Source organism: Dendropsophus ebraccatus, chromosome 9 (genome assembly GCF_027789765.1).
Source record: "Dendropsophus ebraccatus isolate aDenEbr1 chromosome 9, aDenEbr1.pat, whole genome shotgun sequence".
In the NCBI taxonomy this organism is placed as follows: Eukaryota; Metazoa; Chordata; class Amphibia; order Anura; family Hylidae; genus Dendropsophus; species Dendropsophus ebraccatus.
In genome coordinates this window covers 7,368,701-7,380,941 of record NC_091462.1, presented here as the reverse complement: position 1 = coordinate 7,380,941, position 12,241 = coordinate 7,368,701, and the positions used below count along the sequence as shown (strand labels likewise).

General features: G+C 45.6%; 1 long non-coding RNA gene across 4 annotated transcripts in view; it reads left to right on the top strand.

Annotated features, from left to right (window-relative positions):
• LOC138800628 (uncharacterized) overlaps window positions 1-12,241 on the top strand; it is a 208,803-nt gene that overhangs the window by 5,041 nt on the left and 191,521 nt on the right. For all 4 annotated transcript variants that reach the window (XR_011364492.1, XR_011364493.1, XR_011364491.1 and 1 more), the window contains exon 2: window positions 6,796-6,931. This is a non-coding gene — a long non-coding RNA (uncharacterized lncRNA). The remainder of the gene's footprint in view (window positions 1-6,795; window positions 6,932-12,241) is intronic.

Below are 12,241 nucleotides of genomic sequence, written 5' to 3'. Positions count from 1 at the left end.
CATAGGCCTCATTCTATGGTTTGCCAGATTCTGCCGTCCGCCCGAAGAATATGCGGGTTCGTTCTTTGGGCGGATGGAGGAATCTGCCAAACCATAGAATGAAGCCCATGTGAGCAGCAGAGACTGCTGGGGCGAGCTGTGGAATCCGTGGCGGGTAATCGGCCGGGATTCTGTAGTGTGCACATACCCAAATGGAACAATCGGTGTACATTCACATGGCCATCGGTTGCAGATTTGATGCAATATTTAGAAATGTAGTTATATTGGTTTACACAGCATCAGATCAGTGCAGTTACATCCAGTGACTCATGTGGGGCGATCAGTAACTCATTCTTCCTTTCCAACCAGGCCAGGCCATCATGAAGGCTTCTCCTGGCCACAAAACCTCTCTCCAGAATCTGTGAGAGAAACATTTTAGGTTCCTTGCTCCAGCACATACAGTAGTTAAGGCCCCTTGTGCCTCTGTATAGTTTTAAGGCCCCCCTCTAGGATGCCCTTAGTATTATTGCTAACTCCTCCACTGCCAGGATGCCCCTTGTATTAAAGTTAACCCGTGCCCCCTCCAGGATGCCCCTAGTATAACCCCCACTCCCCCTTGGATACACCTTTTTATATTAAACAACACCCCCCTTCCCCACAGGGACCCATTGCATTGTAATCAACCCTTCGGTCCCCAAAGTAATGCCCCTAGTCTGTGGCAAGTCCAAGTTAAAAAATTACATGGGGCGACTGCACTATTAGCGCTCGTTTGCTCCTTGTTCCTCGCTCGCTGCCGCAAACGGCTAAGTGCAAGGGAGGCCGCGGGGAGCTGCAGGGGGCTGCCTCTGTGATCGCAGATAGCATGGTCTGCTGCCGCTGTTCCTATTTCGTGGAGCGACGGCAGCAGACCGCTGCTTTATGAATCGTTTGTCTTTCAACATGTTGAAAGACAAACAACTGCAATGATCATCCGACATTGTTCACGTCGGCAGATCGTTGCCTTCTATTACACAGAACAATTATTGGCCATAATGGCTGATATCGGCCAAAAATGGACGAAAATTGTTCCATGTAATAGGGCCTTAAAGCGTAACTGTCATGTTTTTTTCTTGCAGAAATCAGTAGTATAAGCGATTTTAAGAAACTCTGTAATAGGTTTCATCAGCCAAAAAAGCCTCCTTCTGTACTCAAGAAGCAATTTCCCAGCCCCCCCCCTGACTTCTTATCTGTGCATTATCAGGCAAACACGTCTTCATTACAGAGAAGCCAGTGAAGACGGGCTCTGCTCTCTCCATTGTAAGCCTATGAAGGGGGGAGGGGCTGAGGGAGATGAGGGAGCAGGAAGAGGTGACATGAAGGTCAGCTGTTTGTAGACTCTCTGGGCACCTAAAATGCTAAATTCAGGTGTCAGAAAGGTCAGTGCTTATCTATGAACTTACTGAGAGAAGATTGCAGGGTGTTGTGCTTTGCAGGACTGCTCCGTGCTCAGTCACTCCTAACAGCCCCTCCCCTCTCCATAGCCACATAATGGAGACAGAAATCCTGCTTCATCTGATGTGAGGGGGGAGGCTGGGAGATTGCTTTTTCAGTACAGAAGGAAACTCTTTTAGTACATAAAACCTATTACAGAGTTTCTTAAAATTGCTTGTACTGTTGATATTTAATGTTTTCAGAAAAATGGCCCTGAAATGACAGTTACGCTTTAGGTTCACACAGCGTAAATTTTATATAAATCACGGCCGTTGTTGCTGATTTGCAACAACGACTGTGATTAATAGAAAATTTACGTTACACTGCAATCAATGGGATCCCGGCCGGAGTGTATACACATGGGGGGAGATTTATCAAACTGGTGTAAAGTAGATTCTTTAGGAAATGAAAGGGTGGAATCTGCTTGCGAGAGGCAACTAAGACAGTTCTACTTTACACCAGTTTGATAAATCTTTCCCATAGAATACACCACAGCCGGGATCCCTAGTGGCCGCGGTGAAAACTGACATGTCAGTTTTGTGCAGCCACTATTTCATTATTCACACAATGGAAACAGTGTCTCCGGCCGCACTTTCTATTGTGTGCTATTGTGAATTAGGATGCGGGCGCACACGGATGCGCCCGCATCCCAGTTCAACACATTCCAGCTGGTACTGCAGTACCAGCCGGGATGATCTTCACAAGCACAGACACAGAAAAACCGGTGTCTTACGTGGTGTGAACTGGGCCTTAAGGGAAAACTGGTGGTAAAAGTATAGTAGCTATATGCTTAGGAGCAGTATTATAGAAGTTATATTCCTGTATATAGGAGCAGTATTATAGTAGTTATATTCCTCTATATAGGGGGCAGTATTATAGTAGTTATATAAGCACAAGCAAATAGATGTGTTGGCACTATCAGTGACCCGTGATTTGTGTGGAGCTGTTTATGTTTTCAGATTAAGTGTCTTTGTGAGATGAGGAGCGTTGTAGTCTTTGTTGGCTGAGTAATCTCAGTGACATTCATGCATTACAGTGGTGCTCAGCGTAAATGAGAAAGCAGTTCATTTAATCAGCACAAGCCATTGAGGAAGTAAAGACCAGCGGCACTCACCGGGTTAATGCAGTTGTGATGATTTATTGATACGATGTCATCTTGCAGATAAGCTCAGGGCAGGCGGAGACAGGTCCAGAGGTGCTATGCACCATGCACCTCTGGACCTGTCTCCCCCTGCCCTGAGCTTATCTGCAAGATGACATCGTATCAATAAATCATCACAACTGCATTAACCCGGTGAGTGCCGCTGGTCTTTACTTCCTCAATGGCTTGTGCTGATTATAGTAGTTATATTCCTGTACATAGGAGCAGTATTAAAGTAGTTATAAAATGCGGTTCAGGGAAGAAACAGAGTGCTGCACCTCACACCTATGGCTGATACTAATGCCCCTAGGCTAAATAAAAAACACATCAGAATTTTGTGTATGAATTGATCAAGCCATACTGCCCCATGTACCTCGTGCAGGTATCTGATACACATGGGTCCCTACACTAAGTCCACACCGTGCCAGTCAGTGGCCACCAACCCCGCAGGCACGCACAGTCAGGGAACGGGGGCCATGGGACGGCCTTACGACCCCCATGTCACAGGACCAGACCCCAAAACACCACACCAGAACCCGGCCAGCACCGCCGGCGGAGAAGGTTGCCCCCAAACAGCACAAGTCTGGTGTTGATTTTTAATATAGGCCTAGCGGCATTAGTATCAGCCATAGATGGGATGTGCAGCGGTTCCATTCTCTCCAGTTCGTGTTTTACAGTTCTCCCTCTCTGAACAGCTCGCACTCCTTTATAAGACCCACATGACCAAAATTAGCAGGATATGCCTGTGCTCACATGTCTGGACCCTATGTCTTCCCCATTCTGTGAGAGCAGCAATGGTAAGTGTAATACCATATCCATACTTGTGTCGTTTGGGGGCAGCCTTCCCCGCCGGTGGTGCTGGCTGGGTTTTGGTGGGGCTTTTTGGGTCTGGTCCTGTGACATTGGGGTTGCAGGGCCGTTCCATGGCCTCCCTTCCCTGCATGTGCACGCTTTGCGGGGTTGGCGGTCGCTGACCGACACGGTGTGGAGTTAGTGTAGGGACCCGTGTGGACCAGAGGACCTGCGCGGTGGTACACGGGGCAATATGGCTTGATCAATTCATATACAGACACTCTGGTGTTGATTTTTAATATAGGCCTAGCGGCATTAGTATCAGCCATAGATGGGATGTGCAGCGGTTCCATTCTCTCCAGTTCGTGTATTAAAGTAGTTATATTCCTGTATATAGGAGCAGTATTATAGTAGTTATATTCCTGTATATAGGGGGCAGTATTATAGTAGTTATATTCCTGTATATAGGAGCAGTATTATAGTAGTTATATCCCTGTATATAGGGAGCAGTATTATAGTAGTATATTCCTGTATATAGGAGCAGTATTATAGTAGTTATATTCCTGTATATAGCAGGCAGTATTATAGTAGTTATATTCCTGTATATAGGAGCAGTATTATAGTAGTTATATTCCTGTATATAGGAGCAGTATTATAGTAGTATATTCCTGTATATAGGAGCAGTATTATAGTAGTTATATTCCTGTATATAGAAGCAGTATTATAGCAGTTATATTCCTGTATATAGGAGCAGTGTTATAGTAGTTATATCCCTGTATATAGGAGGCAGTATTATAGTAGTTATGTTACTGTATAAGGCTATGTTCACACTACGTAAAAAAAAAAAAAGGTCATATTTCATACTTTAATAGTTGTGCAAACAACGGCCGTTATTTTGCAAAATATGGCCGTGTTTTTTACCTAGTGTGAACCTGGCCTATAGGAGCAGTATTATAGTAGTTATATCCCTGTATATAGGAGCAGTATTATAGTCAGGGCTGTGGAGTCAGAGTCGTGGAGTCGGAGCTAGTTTTGGCTGGAGTCGGAAAAAATGTTTTAAAAAAGCTTTAAAAAAAATCTTAGAACAATTTAGAATTAAGTTTTCATATGAATGAAGTTTTGCTCATCAATGTATATTATGAGCAACATTCTAATAGGACACTGGCCCTATTCGATAAGGGTGGCTGGGGAAAAGTTGTCGGTCTCTATTTGGCAGTTTTTCTGAGCTGGAAGAGTCCATTGTGTGGGGGGAGATCTGTGCTGTTCTCTTCCTGGATGCTGGATGACTGTATATGAGCAGCAGTGTAATATGGAGATATCCTATCCGTGTGCAAGATCACTTTATCCAGGCAGGATACGTGGTGTACTCTGGTGTCCGGCGCTGAGCGGATTTTCCAAAAATTTCCAAGGAGATGATGGAGTCGTAGTATTAAAATCTTAAACTACTTTATTGCATGACGTAAAATAAAATACGTTTCGAGGAACATGCCTCTTCATCAGATAATTGAAACCATATGGACAAGCTCTCTGTTTATAATGGGCCGGGGCGGGAGATTCAACATTCAAATTTCCCGGGGTGGACTGTCATTGGGAAATTTGAATGTTGAATCTCCCGCCCCGGCCCATTATAAACAGAGAGCTTGTCCATATGGTTTCAATTATCTGATGAAGAGGCATGTTCCTCGAAACGTATTTTATTTTACGTCATGCAATAAAGTAGTTTAAGATTTTAATACTACGACTCCATCATCTCCTTGGAAATTTTTGGAAACTCCGCTCAGCGCCGGACACCAGAGTACACCACGTATCCTGCCTGGATAAAGTGATCTTGCACACGGATTTCTTCTACCGACCTAGTCGGACCCCTGGTGGGCAGCGAGCGTTTAAAGCATCTGGCGGTGTCGGGCTCGTAGCACGACACGCAAAGGTGAGCAATATTCTATCACTCACTACTACACCAACCTACCCTGCAGAATTACACTATGTGCGCCGTGCGCTGTATTCCCCTTTCTCTTTCTAGCATGGAGATATCCTATGTAATATAGAGGAGGAGGAGAAGACATAAGTCCTCATTGTGGTGTTTTTCTTCAGTGCTCTATGGCTGCAGCAGGCTATGTGTGTGTGCTATGGCTGCAGCAGGATGTGTGTGTGTGTGTATGCATGCTATGGCTTCAGCAGGCTGTGTATGTACTATGGCTGCAGCAGGCTGTGTGTGTGCTATAGCTGCAGCAGGCTGTGTGTGTGCTATGTGTGTGTGCTATGGCTGCAGCAGGCTGTGTGTATGCTATGGCTGCAGCAGGCTGTGTGTATGCTATGTCTGCAACAGGCTGTGTATGTACTATGGCTGCAGCAGGCTGTGTGTATGCTATGGCTGCAGCAGGCTGTGTGTGTGCTATAGCTGCAGCAGGCTGTGTGTGTGCTATGGCTGCAGCAGGCTGTGTGTATGCTATGGCTGCAGCAGGCTGTGTGTATGCTATGGCTGCAGCAGGCTGTGTGTGTGCTATAGCTGCAGCAGGCTGTGTGTGTGCTATGGCTGCAGCAGGCTGTGTGTATGCTATAGCTGCAGCAGGCTGTGTGTGTGCTATGGCTGCAGCAGGCTGTGTGTGTGCTATGGCTGCAGCAGGCTGTGTGTATGCTATGGCTGCAGCAGGCTGTGTGTATGCTATGGCTGCAACAGGCTGTGTATGTACTATGGCTGCAGCAGGCTGTGTGTGTGCTATGGCTGCAGCAGGCTGTGTATGTACTATGGCTGCAGCAGGCTGTGTATGTGTGTGTATGTACTATGGCTGCAGCAGGCTGTGTGTGTGTGTGCTATGGCGTGCTCCCACACCCACAGTGACGCCTCTATATCACTATGGCTGAGCTTTCTATATCACTATGTGTGACCCCTCTCTTTATCACTTTGGCTGACATCTATATTACAGGTATCTGGCATTGTTAGCAGTGTTTCTGTGTATATGGTGAATATTTAGTTAGAAACTAAAAGACTCTTTCTAGTATAGTTGCACACACAGGAGAAGCTGCTTTATAACTTTCCTTAATCCCTCAGAAATTCTTCCAGGATCATGTAGGACATTAGGGAGAAGCTGCTGAGCCAGTGTGATAAATAACTCCCCTGGTATATGACCGGCTATTTTTTATGAAGGAGAAGGAGTCGGAGTCAGTCCTGATAAAATTCAGGAGTCAGAGTCGGAACTGCGGCTTACCGACTCCACAGCCCTGATTATAGTAGTTATATTTCTGTATATAGGAGCAGTGTTATAGTAGTTATATTTCTGTATATAAAAGCAGTATTATAGTAGTTTTATTCCTGTATATAGTAGTCATATTCCTGTATATAGGGAGCAGTATTATAGTAGTCATATTCCTGTATATAGAAGCAGTATTATAGCAGTTATATTTTTGTATATAAGAGGCAGGAAGAAGCGCCAGTGGGCTTGAAATGGCTGTCCCGAAGGTGTACGAGTCTACCTGTCCTCGCTTTTCCTCTCTGATGTGCATCGCTGAATGAAAAAGCCTCAAGCCTGCAGAGTCGGTCAGTGCCCTGTGGTAAGACTCTGTTTCTTTTTGTATCTATTCACTGCTGTCTATTTTTGGTCTTATGCACCACGACTGGGTTGGACATTGTTTCGAATGTTTTTTTCACCACTATCCTACGTGTAGCCCAGAGTACCGCGAATCAGGTGGTGCCGGTCAGTTTTTTCTTAACCCTGCTATTATGTAGTTATATTCTTGCATATAGGAGCCATTCATCCTATGGTAAAACTGACATGTTCTTTATGACCTAGGTGGTTATGTTATCTTTTGTCAGTGCAACTAGAGAAATAGGTAATGTGTATAACTTTTATCTCATTTGACTGTTTTTTAAAGTGACTCTGTACCCACAATCTGCCCCCCCCCCCCCAAAACCACTTGTACCTTCGGATAGCTGCTTTTAATCCAAGATCTGCCCTGGGTCCGTTCAACAGGTGATGCAGTTATTGCCCTAAAAAACAACTTTTAAACTGACAGCCCCGTGCCCAATGGCTGGGGCTTAGATTGTGTATGCATTAGGCTGGTGCAACTTCTCTGTCCCTCCTCCCCACCCTCATCATCATTAAGAATGCTCCAGGCAGATTGTCTCCTATTCATCAGCTGTGTCAGCACGGCACATGGGCTGGATTGTTAAGGCACCTGTGCAATGTTCAGACAGGAGAAAATGTTCCAGTGGCATTCCTAATGATGAAGAGGTTGGGGAGGAGGGACGGGAGGGGTGGTGCAAAGTTAGGGTACAGATACTCTAAGCCCCAGCCGTTGGGCACGGGTCTGCAAGTTTAATAGTTGTTTTTTAGGGCAATAACTGCATCACCTGCCGAATGAACCCCAGGACAGATCTTGGATTGAAAGCAGCTATCCGAAGGTACAAGTGATTTTGGGGGGGGCGGGTCAGATTGTGGGTACAGAGTTGCTTTAAATTAAATTAAAAATAAATAAATACATGTATTGTATTTTCCGGCATATAAGACGACTGGGTGTATAAGACGACCCCCAACTTTTCCAGTTAAAATATAGAGTTTGTGATATACTCGCCGTATAAGACTACCCCTCTTCAAACGCACACCAAATAAAAATAAATTTAAAAAAATCAGACAGCAGTGAGATCTGAGAGGCAGAGAAGGAGGTACAGTAAAACTAGAAGGATACAAGGGCAAGCCAGACGAGTGAAAGAGGAGTGTTTTTCTGGGCACAGCCCACTCTACTGTATCTCTTTTTTCCATACCCCAGACGCCTACAGCTTGCTCAGCCCTTCATACAGTCGCCACATATGGCGGGGATGCAGACGTTATTGAGCTCCCCCCACTGTATGCGGCAACCGGAGATTCACCAGTCCAGTTCTAAAGTTTTTCAGCACCTGTCCTATAAGACGACACCCAGCGTATAAGACGACCCCTGACTTTTGAGAAGATTATCCTGGGTTAAAAAGTAGTCTTATACACAGGAAAATACTGTATTATAATCCTTATAATCGGTATCTTGCTTGGGTATCTCCAACTTTTTTATCACTTTTTATTCCACTTTTTCTGGATGTGATGTGACAAAAATCTACAATCTATGCTGTTTACCGTGTAAGATCAGAAATGTGATAATTTAACAGGTTGGGCAATTCTGCACGCTGAGATAGCAAATATGTATATTTAACCTTTTATAATGGGATGGATTTATTTATTTATTTTTATACACACACTTTTATAGTCACCCCAGGGGACTCCTATGAGCAACACACTGATTTCTCATATGGATCTATGCAGCACATATGTACTGCATTGATCTATGTAATCTGCGCTGCTGAAGGCTGCCTCTAGTGATCGCAAAGCGAGGACCAGTGTCAGATCACTATTGAGGCCCGGGCCAGTAAGAATGATAGATTTGGCTTCCTATTTTTAATAGCATTTAAATGGTTAACTAGCCAATGCTGCCCAACCAGCTGATATCAGCCGTGAGCGTGAGGATACAGAGAGGGCTCATGTTGTAAGTCCTCTCTGTGTGCCGCCTTAGGGAACACCATGATGTAATGGTATGCAGGGGCGGTCTTGGCATTTCTGGGGCCCCAAGCAAAGTTATGTCTGGGCCCCCCCCCCTCAACACACGTTCCAAAACAATAGACCGTTGTGTGTTGCCCCTAGTAGTATATACCACTTGTGCGCTACCTCCAGTAATATATACTCCTTGTGTGCTGCCCCCAATAGTATATACCCCTTGTGTCCTGCCCCCAGTAGTATATACCCCTTGTTTGCTTCTTCCAGTAGTATATAGACCCCTGTGTGTTCCCCCAGTTATATATAGCCCCCCGTGTGCTCCCCCAGAAGTATATAGACCTCCTGTGTGCTGCCCCAGATGTATATTGATCCACTGTGTGCTGCCCCCAGTTGTGTATATACCCCCTGTGTGCTCCCCCACTAGTATATAGGCCCCCTGTGTGCTCCCTCAGGGGTATTTATCCCCCCTGTGTACTCCCCCACTTGGATATAGACCTCCTGTGTGCTCCTCCAGTAGTATATAAACCCCCTGTGTGGTTCCCCCAGTAGTATATAGACCCCCTGTGTGCCCCACCAGTATTATATAGACCCCTTGTGTGCTGCCCCAGTAGTATACAGACCCCTGTGTGCTCCCCCAGTTATATATAGACCACCTGTGTGCCTCACAAGTAGTATATAGACCCCCTGTATGTTCCCCCAGTAGTATATAGACCCCCTGTGTGCCCCACCAGTAGTATATAGACCCCTGTGTGCTCCCCCACTTGGATATAGACCTCCTGTGTGCTCTCCAAGTTGTATATAGACACCATTCTGATGCCCAAAGTAGTATATAGACCCCCTGTGTGCTGCCCCAGGTAGTATATAGACCCCTCTGTGAAGCCCCAGTAGTCTATAGCCCCCCCTGTGTGCTCCCTCTGTTATATAGCCCCCCTGTGTGCTCCCCCTCCCATATAGTATATAACACAATAAAAAAACACTCACCTGGGTCCGGGCGTCTCCTCTTCTCTTCACTCTTGTGGCCGCAGGAAGGGTTTTCCCTGCGATCACAAGAGGCCGCACTCCCCTTGTCCTGGCGCCGATGCTCCAGTGATGTCACCACAAGGACAAAGCTGCCACTTGTGACCGCAGGGAAAACTCTTCCTGCGGCCACAAGAGTGACTGACAGGAAGGGGGTCAACGTCTCCCGCCCTGTCAGTGCTGCTGCATGTAACTATGAGCGCTCATTACGAGTGCTCATAGTTACAGTTCAGATGGCAGCAGCGAGCGGGGCAGCGGTCCTGTCCAGCGGTCTTGAGCACAAGAGCGGGGCGTGGGGGCCCCCTGGATGTTGGGGGCCCCAAGCTATCGCTTGGGGTGCTTGGTGCCAAAGACCGCCACTTCTGGTATGTCATGGGTTCTTAAGGAGTTAAAGGGGTATTCCCATATTAACTTACATAGTTTTTCCTGTATTACTTGTCAAGTTATATATTTTTGCAAATACATTAATTTAGCACACTTGTCTCCTGATACGCAGCTCTTTCCCTCCCATTGTTGACAGCTCATTGTCTAGGTTACAGACCACCACTCCGCTCTAAATCAATGTCTGTGAGTGCCGGGTCCCTCTCTATACTATGGCTCCTATATGATGTCACTGCTGCCATGTGATGATGTCACTGCTCCCATATAATGTCCCTAATCCCATATGATGATGTCACTGCTTCCATATAATGATGTCACTGGTCTCATGTGATGTCACAGGTCTGAGAGCAGGGGTGCAGGGAGTGCTCAGTACACCGATTGCCCCTGTTGGATACAACATATCACACAGAGCACGGCAGACAGGATCAGCTGCTCTACAAGTTATGATTCATAGTTTCGGCTGCTGTCCGCATAACAAGCATTGATTTCCCCCCCGACAGTGATCGCTAGAGAGTGATTCCGCCATTATTTATAGGTCCGGGAATATTATCCCAATTGTTGTATAGAAAATAATCCATATGCCCGGTATAATGCCTGCGCTGTAATCTGTCAGTCCTCGCTTCTCTCTGACTGGCCCACAACCAAAAATGGGAAGTTCTCCAAATGAGATTTTCTAGCATTTATTCAGGACATGGAGCAGCAGCAAATGGCTGAAATTCTCCCGTCGCCACAAACTAATGAACATCTGTGATCGGTTCCTGAGAGGTCAAGGACTTATGTGACGGGAACAGGAAGCCAAAATGTTGGTGGAATGAGAACGTTTCTGCGTGAGTCCCGTACTAATGAGTCTGGAGCTTTGATGTATATTTAATTGGGATAATAATAAGCCCCTCCCCCACTTATCTTAAAGGGTAACTCCAATCTATGTATAATATCTGTAAATCCTACTCTTCCAAAGGGGTGAGGGGACCCCACTGTAATATAATATATAATGGGGCTTGTACTGCCTTGAACAGACAAAAGGACTTTGTATACGCTTGCCCCCGTACTTCATGGGTTACACAATGAATAAATTATCCCGCAAACCTTTTCTTGTAAAGGCTTAAAGGGGTAGTTCACAAAAAAAAAAATGTTTCAGATTAACTGGTACCACAAAGTGCCAGAAATTTGTAATTTACTTCTGTTAAGAAATCTCCATTCTTCCAGTACTTATCAGCTGCTGTATGTCAGGAAGTGGTGTATTCTTTTCGGTCTGACACAGTGCTCTCTGCTGCCACCTCTATCCATGTCAGGAACTGTCCAGAGCAGCAGCAAAATAGAAAACCTCTCCTGCTCCTGACAGTTCCTGACATGGACAGAGGTGGCAGCAGAGAGCACTGTCACAATGGAGAGAATACACCACTTCCTGCATGACATACAGCAGCTATTTAGTATTGGAAGACTGGAGATTTTTTAATAGATGTAAATTACAAATTTCTGGCACTTTCTATCACCAGTTGATTTAAAAATAAATGGTGAACAACCCCTTTAATACACAAGGACCGATCACTGAGATCATCCTCGGCAGTCTATAAGGCCTGTACCTGGGCAGAAGACCAGTCTCTTCTGAAGAAGCATCTCTGTGTTTTGATAAGCAGAGTCGGGAACCTTGGGCGTGGATAGAGACCGTTCCCCCTGCTGCAATTTTCGATGATTAACAGGTTGTTTTCTGTCACACGTCTTATGGTAATGAATGTTTTTTGGGAGTTACAGAGACCCCAATGAAATATTTTGGGATATTTGGAAGAAAATGTAAATTCCGCTCCATTTTTCCTGTTCACGGGTTGCAGCAGATGAATGGGGTATTTTTGGTGCCGGGAACATCTCGGTTGCTGGGATTTACATTCCAGGTGCTGTTTTTCTGTCTATTTAGGGTGTAATTACAATGTGTGATGTCCCGGGCTCC